Source organism: Falco cherrug, chromosome 3, assembly GCF_023634085.1.
Source record: "Falco cherrug isolate bFalChe1 chromosome 3, bFalChe1.pri, whole genome shotgun sequence".
In the NCBI taxonomy this organism is placed as follows: Eukaryota; Metazoa; Chordata; class Aves; order Falconiformes; family Falconidae; genus Falco; species Falco cherrug.
This window is the reverse complement of record NC_073699.1, coordinates 114,563,194-114,577,906: the sequence shown is the minus strand read 5'-3', so window position 1 is coordinate 114,577,906 and position 14,713 is coordinate 114,563,194. Positions and strand designations below refer to the sequence as shown.

Here is a 14,713-nt window from a genome sequence, read left to right as displayed (position 1 = left end):
ATAATCATCCATCAAACACCAGATGTTAATAATAGCATTTAATTTGAAAATGGAGCTTTGCTTTTATGTTATTTCTATGTACTTTATGCAAGCAGAAAAGGCTAATTATCTCTATTTAAGAGAGCCAGAAGCAGAGGACATGCTGCAGAGCAGGGATTTGAGCCTCATTCTGATCTTTGTTCACTGTCTGGCAGAAGTGAACCGTATCCACATCTTCAGACAGCTGAGACATCAAATGGCGCTTGATCTTGTGAAATCTAGCCCCAGCTCTGCCACTTTCAGCTTCAGCAAGCCACACCACCTCAGCATTTCTTGATTAAAGTGGGCAGCAATGCAAGGCAGAGGGTAACAACAGCACCTTTTTGGTAGGGAATTAAAAGTTGCACCTACCTTCTTCACATTAACTACAAGACTAGTCTTTAAACACAATCCTTAAAGCATATTTAATTTAATTGTTCTCCCTCTTTGGCTTTTCTACATGGACATAGTTAATATGGGCTCAGACTTCCCCGTTGCTGTCCCCAGTATTGGGGTTTTTATGGTGAGATCCTCCTGCCCCTCCCGTTTTGGAGTCTTCTCCCTTGACTGTTTTCTGTAGCGTTGTAATATTCACACACTTCAAACAAAAGATTATGAAAGGGCAAGCAGATGACGAAGTGGTGGCACTAGCAACAGGGTACCAACAGCCCAGGCCAGCCACTTAGTGGCACAGAAAATTTGCTTTCCATGTTAGAAAGGATAACCTGAGTTAGGCTGTGATCTGACATTGCATTTCCAGATCCTGCTGCCTGTGGCCACCCCTGCTGCCTGCCCTGCCTCCATCACGCTGTCCCTTCACCCTCCTGTGCTCTCCTGCAAGCTCTTTGCTGCACAGAGGAGCATTTCTGTTCTGGACCCACAACAGTAACGAAAGCTGTGTATGGAAACAGCAAATCTCTGCACTCCATGGACAAGGAAGGGAGTCATCTATCAAACTCTTACCTTCCTGGGCAGGCTTGGATAAAATTAATAGCATAAACCTGTAAATTCACTTGGGCACCTTTGCTACAGAGTTAATAGCAACTATGTCAGCTGGTGACTGAAGAGATCCACTAGAGCCCCGCAGAGGTCTCAGCTAACAGCCTGCTCCTAGCAAAGGAGAGGAATGGAATGAAATGGGCAGATGTAGAGAGATGAAGCTTCGCATTGCATTTAAATTCTCAGTGAAGTCAGGAAGCATGTTGTATTTCACATAGAGAGTGATGGATCTTGCAGTGGACTGCCAGTGGATGCTGACACCTTCAGCCTCAGGGTGGGTCTCTGCCTGGAAGTAAAGCCTTCATGTTCTTCAAAAGGGCAAGTAGGTGCTCTGACTTCAGATGTCTAAAAGTTAGCTGTCTAAGACTGATCTACTCACTCTCTGCCCCTTTTATAATCAGGGGAGAGAAAAGTGAGTCATCTCCTCCCAAAACATGCTGCTAAGTCAGGTCCAATGAATCACCTTGAAGACCTTGCTCCTCTCCATTGAATATAAAAAGGGTCTGGAAAGAGTGATTCATGCTTTTTATTTGTCTTTTAGATACCAAATCAGTGAGATGCAGTCCACCTTAAAGCAGACCACCCTCTTCTAGCCTTGAAAGTCAGCATATCAGTGGGCACATCTATGCTACCAAACTGGTTCCCTTTGTGTTTTGCTCCAGGGTTCCAGCCTTCCATGCTAAGCAGATGTTCAGTCCCGGAGACCCAGTGTAGTATGGGCCAGCCCACTGCACTGACGAGGGCAGTAGGACACTGAACTAAGTACAGTGAATTACAGGGGCTACACCCTGAGGTTAGTATGGATACACCAGCCTGGGTGCAAGGACCAGAGCTTGCTCTTTCACGTGGACAGCAAAGCAGTTATAGAGTGAAAGCAGTAAGGCTGTATTTTCTGAACAGGAACAGGCTTCCTCCAGACTTATTCCTATGTGCCAACACCCACTTAGCGGACAGGAGTGCAGCATCTCACTGAAGGTGTGACAGGCTGCTGGGCTGTCAGCCCCTCTCCACTCTCCAGCTTGCTTTGCTCTTCACCTTGCTGGGAATCTTGCCTTTAATTGTGTCAGTACTGACACGAGGCCATGATGTACCCCTTGAATTCATCCATGAGAGGTCCCAATATTCTTAGTTTAAAAGGGAAATTGCTAACAATTTGTGTGCCCAAGAAATTAATAATGCAAGAGAAGTGCAAAAAAAGGTGAACCATTATTTAGTATTGGCTCTATTTCTAAACACAACATGTTCACAGCATGCTGTGTCACTCAGACCTCTAAAAAACAGAAAAATGTCAACCAGAAAAAATTACTATAGGTCCAGTTCAACTCCTAGTCAGTACAGTGCCCTGGGATCCCAGTGAGCCCTAAAACTGGAACAGAAAGTAATAGGGTGACCAAAACAAAAGTCTGGGAGCTAAATTCTGTTCTCATTCAACCAGTTGTAACCTTGACTGGGCACTGCTGATTCCAGCATGTGTGCTGGATTTAATCACCAAAGTGCACAGACACTGCTCCAGAAAGGCCTGCATGAAACAAGATCCCTGCAGGCATCCCAAATAAGCATTGCAAGCAGCCAGCACCAGTGCATCACGTCTCCCATCCATCCCTGCATCTGCTCAGCCCTGCAGCAGCTCAGGCACTTCTGGCGTACAGTAGTTAAAAACAAAACCAAAAAAAATCCCAATAGTGTTAGGAGAAGAAAGGGTGTTTAAATCCTGCAGAAAATGCTGTGATTTCATAAACTGACCCATGCTAGAAGTGAGGTAAATTCAGAACTTAAGGAAGTTTTGGTGAAAAAGGAATATACTTGTCCTTATGGACCAAGATGAGTGCATGGCAAAGAGGAAGCATAACGGAAGAAGTAACCAATATTGACACACAGAAAATCCAGAAGGACACACTCAGTACATGCTTAGTCCCATTCCCGCCCAAATGTTAAAATCACACTTTGATACACCATCTCTCTTCTTCAAGGACAAGAAAGAAGTACTCAGGGTCCAGCTTTCCCAGGCTGCAATATAACAGGATAGTGCTTTGAAATAACAAGCTCAAATAGCAATTTATTAGACAATCTAGGCTCAAGACTTCTATTTGTACAGTCTGGATCCAGCCCCAAGAAATCCTTCCAGCGCAGCTTTTTCCAGAATTCACGGGTCCCCAAGAAAACACACATTTTAGTCAAACACAATGCAAAACAGGGCAGTTTTCTCTCCCCAAGCAGAAAGTGAAGTCCACAGGTCTCCCATACCAGTGCATTTAGGGGACACCTTCTTCAAACACTGATGCTTCCTTTCCAACTGCAAACCCTCCTAAGCTGCTTTTGCTTCAACAGTGAGGAGAAAGGGATTAGCTGTCATATGGAGGAATGGATGCACCCAAGGTTTTGTGTAGTTGAGGCAGCAGGAGGCAGCAAAGCTGGATTAAAAAATCTTGGCAATTTTTATTTTAGCTTCTTTCAGACTGAGAGATATAAATAAAAAGTAGCATCTCAACAAAAGAAAGCTGCTAAGACTGCTACTTGACTGCGCAGTGTGAATTGGCTCCTGAGAAAATCTGTTCTAAGACAGTTACACTATTACAATAAGTATTAAAATTAATGATGCTAAGTCACCTAGAAGAACCTGACAAGGGGATATCTAATGACAGACCCATTTTCTAAAACCATTTATATGCATATATTTGGGAAAAGTGCAAAGGCAGTGTGTGCGTGCATGTGTACAGCCATCTGTGTGTGTTTGTGAATGTTTTAACATCCACCTGTGTAATGGCAATCAGTGACAAACAGAGGTGATCTGTGTTACCAAGTTAATCCTCCTGTCCCAGAACAGCATGAGCTCTGCACACCATTCTTGCCATTTGTTTAACCTGCAGACTTCACTCATTCACTCACTCACTCCTTTATCCAGGGCTTTTATCACATCTTCCACAAAAGTTTGCTTTATGTCTCACTTGAATTTTCCTCGTTGCAGACTGCATGTGATTTCTTACCCACAGCAGATGTGAAGAAGGCATCATTCCCCTTCTTGCACCCACCTTTTGTGGGAAGACAATTACCACTGAAATTTTCTCTAAGCTACACAACCCAATTATTTCTTTCTACTCTGTCAGCCACAGTTTTCCAGACCTCTTGATCATTTTATCAGTCTCCTCTGCAGTTTCCTCAGTTAATTGGTCTCCACCACTCCTAAGGTTTAGTGCCCCAAACTGGACACAATACCCAGCTGGAGTCTCCCGGTGTTTAGTGGAGTAGACAGCTGACTCCACACATCTTGCAAGGTGTACTCTGGTTTAGACTGCTGGTAGAAGTCTTCAAAGAATAACAGCTGTGTTTGGCCTGTATTAGTACCTACTGACCAGCTACAAACGCAGGTTTGGATGAATTTCCATCATCCAAAAATAGTACCAGATCAGAATTTCTGGTAAGATTTTGAAAATACTTCACATAAGCTGTAGCTGGACTGCACTAGACCCTGTCAAACACCTCTTAGGGAACTTCTTTTTGCCCAAAGTCTAAATCTGGTGCTCCAAACTCAGCATCTCTGGGGTGAGATGTGAATTTTGGAATTTCTCCACTTTTGGAGTACTGTACTATTGCAGTAGCTCACCCAGTCTCTACACATGCTGAGACAACTGTATGCTTCTCCAGGAAAAAAAAAAAATAATCTGGATAGAAGCATCTAGAAGACTTGGCCCATGGGATGACTGTTGGATCACACTGCACCAAGCAAGTACTTAATTAGAGAAAATACGAAGACACAAGCTTGCCTAAGGTCATTCAACAGACAGATGGCACTGCAGCCCAGGTCACTGTGTCACTGCCTTGCCCATACAAACACAGTGGCTTTATCACCTGAAAAAAGAGTAAGAGCTGTTTCAGTGACTTCAAACTCAGTCACTAAAATGTAGAATTGTTTCCAAAGGAATGCCCTTAAGGTGTTTTGATCATTTCAGAGCAGTAGTGAAAAGGCTATGGGAGTGGATGAGTTGAGTTAATGAACAGTTTTCCCATCTTCACTTGTCTCTGACCCCTAGCTGATGAAAATAGAGGACGTTTAAACACTGAAACTTAGAGCCCTACTTTGTTCAAATAATGACTCTGCTTAGCATTCAAGCCCTTGCTAAGGGACAGTGTTTATTTTATTCTAGAGTTTAATTGAATCCCCAGAAGGCTGTCCCTAGGCATACTCATTTGAAAGCAAGGGTCTAAAAATAGAGTTGGGACACATTTGGGACAAGTGTAAAGAGAAGGTGACTTTTCAGAGCTATAAACCCTTCCCTCACACCCATCCCAAGCATAAAGTTCTGTCAGCTCTCCATGAGTCAGTGCTCCTGTAAAGTCAGGAGTCCTTGCTTGCCTCTATTCACACTTGCAACAGAGAAACAGAAACTGATTTTGACCCAACTTCCATTAGTTTCACGTTGTTAATACCACCAAACTTAGGAGAATCAGTTCTGATTTGTATCACCAGAAAAGCAGAATTCGGTCTCCCACAGTGCTGGTCATTATCATGATTATTCCATCTGGGTTAACATGGCCAGTAAGTGCTGGCTGACTGGAGATGTTGTACTTTGGAGGAGATGGAAACCCCAGGCCAGCTATGACTCACCAAAAGCCCATGGAATTTTCCTCCCAAGTCGGCTTTCAGAAGAAGATTCCCAGTCAAATCCTAAATGGGGTCATTAAAAATGGTCCATGCAGAGACCTCCTAGCACAGGTTGAAATTTTTTCAAGCCCCTGTGTGAACACTCTCATTCAAGACTGAAGCACTTCATTCAACCCACAACCCATTACTCAGGCCTGAAAATACGCATATCTGTACTCTTCAATTTATAGGAGACAAACTGTGCTTTCACATATTTGGCTGACCTGCCACGAAAGCCCGGGAGGTCATCCTACAGAGGGGACCCCTGAACCAACAGTGCTTTCATCTGGGAATTGTGATTTGATCAGGATTGTCTAATACATTAACCCCCAAGGACCCCAATTCACATCAGATGCATTAGAAGCTCCAGACCCTACCATGTCAGACAGCTCAGTCAAGGGATTTCAACCTCTTCCCGCAATGATCCCACAGAGTTAATTCCTTCCACGTATTGGACCTGGCAGGAGCCGCCTGGGTTTTTTCTTGCCAAGTGCCAGTCACTGCTATTGTAACTAGCTAGCTAATGGCCTGGCAGGACTCTGTGAGCAGACCTGGGGTTAATGAAGACTTCCATCAAACACCCTCTGCATGGGTGAAGGTGACAGGGAGATTTAACACACTGTATTTGTTTGGAAGGAGCTGGGGATAATTAAAAATTAAATGGACTTTCTCCATTATGCATTCATTATTGACAGTTCTATATTAACTGGGGATTTCAATTAATAGTTCTTCTTCGCTAGTCCAACTTTTCTAGCAGCTAAACTTATCACCAGAGCTAATTGCTAACGCCCCTTTTATCCTCCACCTCCATGTACTTTTAATCTGTAGCAGAAATCCAGGCATTTCAGGGGATGCTCTTACTTAGAAACATTTTGCAGAAAAGCAGCAGAACACTCAAAGAAAATGTTCTTGCCTCTGTCCCAGTCCAGTTTCCTGTTCCATAACAGAAATCTCAAGATTTTTCTTTCCTCTACAGCCACAGAACAAAATGCTGACTTAACTCTTTCATGGAACCTCATGCACATGCTAACACAGTTCAACTCATTCTTTAGTTTGATATCTTAACACTGCTTTCAGCTTTACTGATCAGGTCACTATTGCTGCAGCCTTACCATGAATCAGATGAAGCACTGACGACGCTCATGTATTTCACAAATGCTTACTAGGTTTGTTTATTCAAGAAAAAAACCAAAAAAATTTAGGGAAACCTTGGAAATAAACATTTCCTATTTTTCACTGCATTTTTACTTGGATATTGCTATCACATTTACTTTGGAAAATTCTGAGACAGAAAACCACACGGTACTGAAAAAAAGCTTCAATCCACATTAAACAGAAGTCCAAAGTTTTTAGGGAGTAAAAACATCTTCTTTCCTTTCACCAGGACCTAAAGTAAACCCCATATATCTATTCTTCATGCCACAACTGACTTTGTCCCTAAGGTCATTCTGCTTGGATTGTCTGTGAAGACAGTTCATTTCCCACTTACACAGAGCTCCCTTGGGTGCCGCAGGCCAGGGAAGACCCTCACAGTGAGGCCCAGGTCAGGGAGGGTGCTGATGGGATACCTATTTGTTAGCAGATCAGAGAGACCTTTCTTCTTTGAACACTACAACAGGTTAATGGTGTTTGGCCAAGCACTCTTGGACAGCAACTTTAAAACATCCCACCCTGCCCATCAACAAATCTCAAATACATAAAACCTGTCTCCACTTTCCTACAAGAACTTGTTCTATCAGCAGCCTCTAAGTCACCTTTGGTAAACGCCACATTCCCCTGTGTCAGGTAACAGAAAACCACAGAAATGGTAGCACCAATTCACACCAAGGGTTCATTTCACTGAGCACCCTCTCTCTAACTCTGCCCTTAAAAAGGAAAGAGCAAGAATGGGACAAGCAGATATGATGCCTTCCCTGCTAACCTCCCAGCCTCCAGACTTTTTCATCTGTATTTTCTGAATCTCTAAATTTTCCCAGTTTCTAAATACCTGACGTGGTATTTTGCATTTATTAGCCTTCAGTGGGGCTCTCTAGGTAGCTCCACCACCATTCAAAACAATAAATAAATGAGAAAAGGGACTGCTGAATGCTGCTGCAGTGAATTGACAGGCTTGAGTAACGGTTTCCACGCCTCTTGCCAAAGATGACATTGCCGGCTCAAGGGGAACCCAAGCACCCACCTGAACACTGGCATCATGATTCCACACATCTATGATCACAGCCTCCCCTAAAGGGAAGCAAACTGCAAGTCACCTCCACCACTCCCCAAACTGGAAATGGCAATGTGCACTGGCACTGTCCTGGGATACTTGGGCTGTGGTTCGCGGTGAAGAACATCCCAGACTAAACCACCAGCATCATGGCGACCCAGCAAAGGCCCCATGCTAGATGAAACTGGGGTTCTGGAGAGCAATATGCCCTCTTCATTTTCTACAGTAACAACTGGAAACTTCCTAAAAGTTGCAAGCCGAAACTGCTCAGGCCTATTCTTCTCTCCATGCATGTGTAAATCCTGCTAAATAATTATAATAATAATACAAAACATCTGTAAAGTATCCTTCATGAAATGGTCCCAAGGAGACTTCTTATTCAGGCATAATCAAACAAGCAGTGAACACAACCTTTCATTCAGAATTAACAGCAAGAGCAGATGGGGCTCTTCCGGGTATCAATCGACATCAGATTGCACATTGACCTCAGGTCAGGCATGTGGAGAAGCTGCACTGAAAAAGGAAAAGCAGAACCAGAGGTGTTGGGGACAAGTTTATGGAGTGCATTTCTCTGCTGACCTGATTTTCCTGAAAAAAAAGGCTTTGGGGTCACTGCTGCATCTGTGAAATATCATCCAAAATGGAGAAACATGAAGAGGCCAAGAGGGAGAGGAGGATGGGAAGAGAGCAGAGAAGGGATGGAGGCAAAGGCCATTGCATGAAATATAATTTTTTCTTGAGCCAGAGACAGCCTTGCTCTATGGTCACTGTGGCACAAGCACAAACAGACCCAAAGTAGCTTTAATCTACATTTAGAGTACCTTTACCTTTAATCTAGCTTTAATTCAGAAGCCAACAGCAAGGGACCTGCTTCATCATGGATTTCCCACTGTTACTGATCCCCCAGCTCATCCCAGGGCCTCAGGTGGCTCAGAGAGGCAGAAATGACCACACGACTATTCATACTCTGAATAGAAGTGAGCTTAAGTACTACAAATGCTGCAGCCAAACCTCTCATTGCACCCAGAGGTGCATCTCATTTGTTTGTTCAGGACATGGCACACAGGGGCTATGCTTTTGATGTGCTTTTCAGGACAAAACAGAAGGGTTCACAGGCAGCATCTTGCCCCCAAAATGGCAAAGGCAGTGGGACAGCTTCCAGAACACTGAGAGGGCCCAGAAACATACACAGAAACAGTGAGAGTCCCAGGCCTGAGCTTTTAAGAGGCTTTTAATTCTTTCAGAGAGTGAGAGTCTTGGTTTCTGTTGCTGTTGACACAAGGAGTGGGAAGAAAGGCTATTTACACCTTTTACTTAAGGTCATATGTGACTTCAGTCTCCAGCAATGACATTTCAGTGCTCAGGTTTCCTCTGCCCACAGAAGGTGACTCAGGCAGTGAGCTCAAATACCTTGCTCAGTGTAAACAAACCAAGTGAGTTGAATTGACACAGGAACACAAATATCCCCGCAGAGCACACAGTAACACAGATATTCCAGGAGCAAGGATGGGAGGAGAGAGATGGGGCAGGATCTCGTTGACAGGCAGATTTCAAGGCTGAAAGGAACAGAGGCCCAGCCACCCTGAGCTGTGGACAATATGACAGACCAACAGCCTAGTAGGTACAGCATTTTTGCAATGAACACTAAGACCTTCAGATCTACCCCAACAAAAAACCTCTGCCTGGAATGACCATTAGGTGCACCTCCCCACAGACAGGTTCTTCCAGACAGGGCAATCCTACCGGACCTTTACTCAGGGTTACCTCAAAAAAAGACTATACGAGTTATTTTTCTTACACTGAAGCAGGACCTGCAGGGATGAATCAAAGAATCACAGAAAGCTCAGGTTGGAAGGAAGCTCTGGAGATGGTCTCGTCCAACCAAACTGCCCTGCTCAAAGCAGGATTAATTACAGCAGGTAATTAATCCGCGGCCCTGTCCAGTGTGCCTTTGAAAACCTGCAAGCCTACACACACACCGACAACACCTCCGTAACTGACCTGGGCAGCCTGTTCCACTGCTTGCCTACCCTCACAGTAAATAGAGTTCTTCTTATGTTCAAACAAAATGTCCTGTATTTCAATTTGTGCACCACAGAGAAGAGTATGGCTCCCTCTTCTTTACCCCCTTCCATTACATATTAGCACCAAGCCCAGCACAACAGCTATAGCAGAAGTGTGCTGTACCTTCTCGTTGAGACCACCACCCTGTGAAGGGCAGCAGGACTACCCTGCATGTTCCCATCACAGAGAGGGGAGTGAGGCACTGAGAAACTAAGTGACACTACCAAGGTCAAACAGGACATTGATGGTAAAGGCAGGTAAACCCAGACGGTAAACCCAGATGGAAAAAGATGATGGTAAACCCAGAATCCAGGTCTCAGGCCTCATCCCTCCACCAGCCTCCTCTGGCTGGCACAGCGTGCGTGTCCTACACTCACTACAAGCCCTGCAAAAGCCCAGACCACTCCCTGGCTAAGCAGACAGCAAGAGCCCTTTTATTTCAGGAACAAGATGCTATGTGTGTGAAGGGAAAGATAAGCAATGTTGTTTTGCCGCCCTTTCTCCATGTAAGAAACGAGCGAGATGCACGCACGGGAGAAAAATTTATTTGGTGATATCTTTGGAAAGCATTTTCTAGCCTTTGCTTCCAAACAGCTCTACAACTACAGCAGTTTCACATAAGTTAGAAACAACTTCAAAAAGGGGGTCCCAACAGACCCACTGAGGATTTCCGACTTCTCTCTTTTCCTTTTACACATGAAGCCTCCACTGGTCTCCTTGCATGTTCCCACCTGTTGCCCCTGCCCAGCGGCACCCTTTGGTGGGTGCCCACCCAAGGGAGGCCATGGCCTGAGTTTCCACGGCTGTTGGGAACCATCTAGTGGCCCTCAGCCGGATTGCAGTAGTGTCCCTCCTCAAGCGGACGCTGGGCAGAAATAACACCCGGCCAGGTCAGACAATAACTGCACTTCGATGGTGTATTTCGCCATGAGACTGGCATGAAATTGGCAGACTGTGGTGGTCATTCTTGCAAAAGTGCTGCCCTTCAAAGCAAGCTGATATTTCTGCTGTTACCACTGCAATGAATAACCTCTCTCCCCATTCATCCCATGCCACTACACAGAAGCATCTCTGTTTCATGTGGCAACAACCAGTTGCAACAGCTTTGCAAGAGCAGCTAGGCAGTTCCTCCGGGCGAGAACACGACAGCAAGGCCCATGGTCCTGGAGACCCTGACAGTTGTCTTAATGCAAAACACCACAAAGTCTGCTTGATGCTTACAGCTATGCCCACCTTTCCACCACCTAGCTCACTATCCAGATAGATTTTCTTGCTGTTAAGACCCCAGAAACTTATGTTAGATCCCATGCAAACACTATGTCCTCCCCTCAGGGAGCGCGAATTACCATTGCTGTACCACGGTCAGTGGAGTCCTCATGTCCTGCTGAGGAAATGACCTTCCCACAGTGATACAGTTATTCACTGGAAAAATAAACCAAATTCCCCTTTGCACAGTAATGGAGTGGCCAAGTTAACAAGGTGTCACTGGCAGACTGGAGGAATTTTTAGTTAATCTAACTTATTGCAAATTAGCAGCAAATCCTAATGACTGATTTGTGTTGTGAAGAGCACGTACATAATTAAACACTGAGGAGAGCATCTTTTCTCCACCTCCCCAGGCTCAGCCTCACTCATGGACTCTCCTCCCACCACCCAGCCTCACCTCCCACTGCCCCTGACGTGTTTCCGCTGCTCTGGGCACCTTACTGTGGTTCCTCAGCAGTCCTGCACCTCTCGGGGTGTCCTGGCCTCAGCGTGTGTTCCTGCAGGCGGTGGGCCCTCAGTCAGGGTGTGCCAGCGTGGGTCACCCACAGGCTGCAGTGGGGTGTCCTCCATGGATGCCCTTGCCCTGGCATGGGTCAGGCACAGTCTGCGGTGGGGTGTCCTTGCACGGTCTGGGTCAGCCACAGGCTGTGGTGGGGTGTCCTTGCATGGCGTGGGTCACCCGCAGGCTGCGGTGGAGTGTCCTCCATGGATGTCCTTGCCATGGCATGGGTCAGCCACAGGTTGCACTGGGGTGTCCTTGCATGGCGTGGGTCCCCCACAGGCTGCGGTGTGGTGTCCCCCAGGGGTGTCCGTGCCCAGCCGCCCTCCCGCGCCCCGCTCCCCGCAGCAGCGGCCGGGAACACTCGGGAACGCGCGGGGCAGTCTGGCGCTGCTGCCTCGCGCCAGGGCTGCGCGGGCCAGACGGCTGTCGGCCCTCCGCCGCCCTGAGGGGACCGGCCGCCCCGCCTCCGCCGCGGCAAGACAAGGGATCGCCCGCCAGAATGTTTTGCTGCCATTTCACAAACAAGCTGGAGGGAGCAGGGTGCAGCTTTTGAAGCCCTCTGGGCTTTCTTTTTTTTTTTTTTTTTCTTCCCCCCCCCCCCCCCCCCCCCCCCCCCCGTTGGTTCTGGTGCTAATGATCAACAGGGGAGTTGGAAGTGTGAGCGTTCTCCCGATGGAGCCAATTAAGAGAAAGGGGTCGAACGGGCTTAGCCTAGACAAGCTGTCTGGTCTGGCAGCAGAGGCCGCATGCGCCTACCGCTGGGATGGCAAGCAGTGCAAGGGACGCAGATTACTTGAGAGGGGACACAAGATGTGCTGGCAGAAAAACTAAAATCTGCAGACATTAAAAGCACGTAAGTGGTTTGGGTGCCTCTTAACGTGGGACCTAAATTGCAGAAAATGCTGTTGTCATTTGCTGACATAAAATGGTGCTGTCTTTGAGGTCATGTGGAAACGTCATTATTGTGGAAGGAAGGGGTAATCTGGGTGGGAAGGGATCTGCGGAGGTTGTCTGTGCCCCCCTCCTGCTCGCAGCCATTCACCTGAGACTTTTGTGCTTGGGGTTTTGTCTAGTTGCATCTGGAAGTCGCCTCAATTCATGTCTTTTCAAATAAAGATGCTCATAACCAAAATTAACTTTTAGAAAACAAAAAAAATTAGGGCTTATCTGACAATCCTTTTGTCTCTCCATATTCCGTTTCCTGGAACTTTTAATAAGAGTGTGTTATTACAGGGGGATTAGTTTTCCTGTTTTGGAAAGGAAGTAAGAATTTCTAATGCGTCAGAAAATCTATTTTCTGGCCAGTCTCATTTCTGATGGAGGCTGGTCATCGTGTAAGAGTGAATGAACACCAACAAAATGTTTTCAGGTGGTTGATACTGAGTAAGCCACTTTCCCTTCTTTCATACCATCTGCCCCAATGAGCAATCAATACTGTTTACGAACTGGACACCCGAGCCTTGCCACCCTCGCTGTGCTGCAAAAAGCGCCAGTGTCAAACCTGCCCTGGGAAGCTGCAGGGCTCTGCTGCCACCCAGGGCTCCACAGAGGTCCTAGCACTCTCCCTTCCCTGGGAAACTGCGAGGCACAAAGCAAAAACCAAAATGCTCCCCATTTCAGTTCCCTTTAATTGTTTTCTTTTGTCTGAGATGACTTATGGCAATTCATCTCCCCAGCAGCCAATATGCCAGACTGCAGTATAAATATTCTGGGTGAGTAATGAGTCGACCGAGGTGTGCTGCTCCATGGGTAGGTGGTCCGTGGTGGCTACCCAGCTGCTCTCTGCTGTGGGTATGGTGGTACAGGCACAGGAGCATTCGGCTCTCCTGCCTCCTGAGCATCTCTGTGAACACTCGTGGCTCAGGTCAGCTTTGCCCTGTCCTGGGGAGCTGTGGATGAGCAGCCAGATCAAGATTCAGGATCAGAACAGCCAGATTCTAGTCTTACATGCTATAATTACAATTGCCCTTACATGGTAATATATGAAAGCAAGCCATGATCAAGGCCATTTTGTGCCAGCTACTATCTGTATTTACACACTGGGCATAATAATCTCCACACCTTGAAGACTTCAAAAGATAACGAGATCCAGTGTCATATCTTGAAAATACTGCAGGAAAGGCACTTTTGAAAAATGTGGCCTAAAAATAAAATAACATTGAAGAAGAAGAAACACTGCTGTCCATGGGGAGGAAAAATGACTACTCTTTCTGTGATGTTTCGAGTTCTTTGTTTTGTGGATCTCTGACCATTTTCATTGACAGGCCCCTGACCAGTAGGTCTCAGCTTGCTGCCGGTAGAATGATGTTCCTAGTTACCTTCCTGAAAACCCCTTCAGAGCAGTCAGTGGAGCCCTGAGCCTGCGGAGCTCCTCAGCCTGGAGAGCTGTAGGCAAGAGGGCAGTGAGTACTGAAAGTTGCTGCTTACAGTTCCTGTTCCCTCATTGCCTCTTACCTCTGTTAGGTGGTAAGATGTCTGCACTGAGAAGAACACTTGTATACATCTATATAAAGGTGTCTACCCATTGGGGACCGTAAAGGGCTGCAGCAGGCAAATCACTATGAAATGATATGAAGAACAGGGCAAAGAAAGACCTGGAAATTCTTCAGGATAGTCACAGGGGCTTTGTAAAGGGAACTATAGCCCCACTTCAAAGAGATCAACAGGCATGTAGGGAAGAGGCATACATTTGCTGTGGTCTGCACGGATCACTAGAAGGCCCTGTCAAGGTCTCTTGTAAAATGCCTGTAGGGAAACCCATCAGCCATGGGATAAGTCACAATATCACTGCATAGATAATTGGGTTAAAGACGGGAAATAAGAGAGTTAAACAAAGGCCTTGGTTCCTGAAAAAAATTCAGCCCAAAACAAGTTCATTGCCTCCATAGTGTTCAGTAATCACTCTGAGCCAACAGATCTTTGTGTTTCAGACTGGTCAGGACTGTGTAACATCAGACTCCATAGGAGATGACAATTGTGTCCAGATAGCGCCAGCCAAAACCTGTCAAAGCGAGAA

The 14,713-nt window shown here is 46.2% G+C and overlaps 1 long non-coding RNA gene across 3 annotated transcripts in view; it reads right to left on the bottom strand.

Moving 5' to 3' along the window:
• LOC114015327 (uncharacterized) overlaps nt 1–12,162 on the bottom strand; it is a 385,606-nt gene extending 373,444 nt beyond the window's left edge. The window contains exon 1 of one of the 3 annotated variants that reach the window (XR_008731567.1): nt 11,593–12,162. This is a non-coding gene — a long non-coding RNA (uncharacterized LOC114015327). The remainder of the gene's footprint in view (nt 1–11,592) is intronic. The other 2 variants (XR_008731568.1, XR_008731569.1) reach the window with 2 other exon arrangements.
• Nucleotides 12,163–14,713: the final 2,551 nt, after the last annotated feature.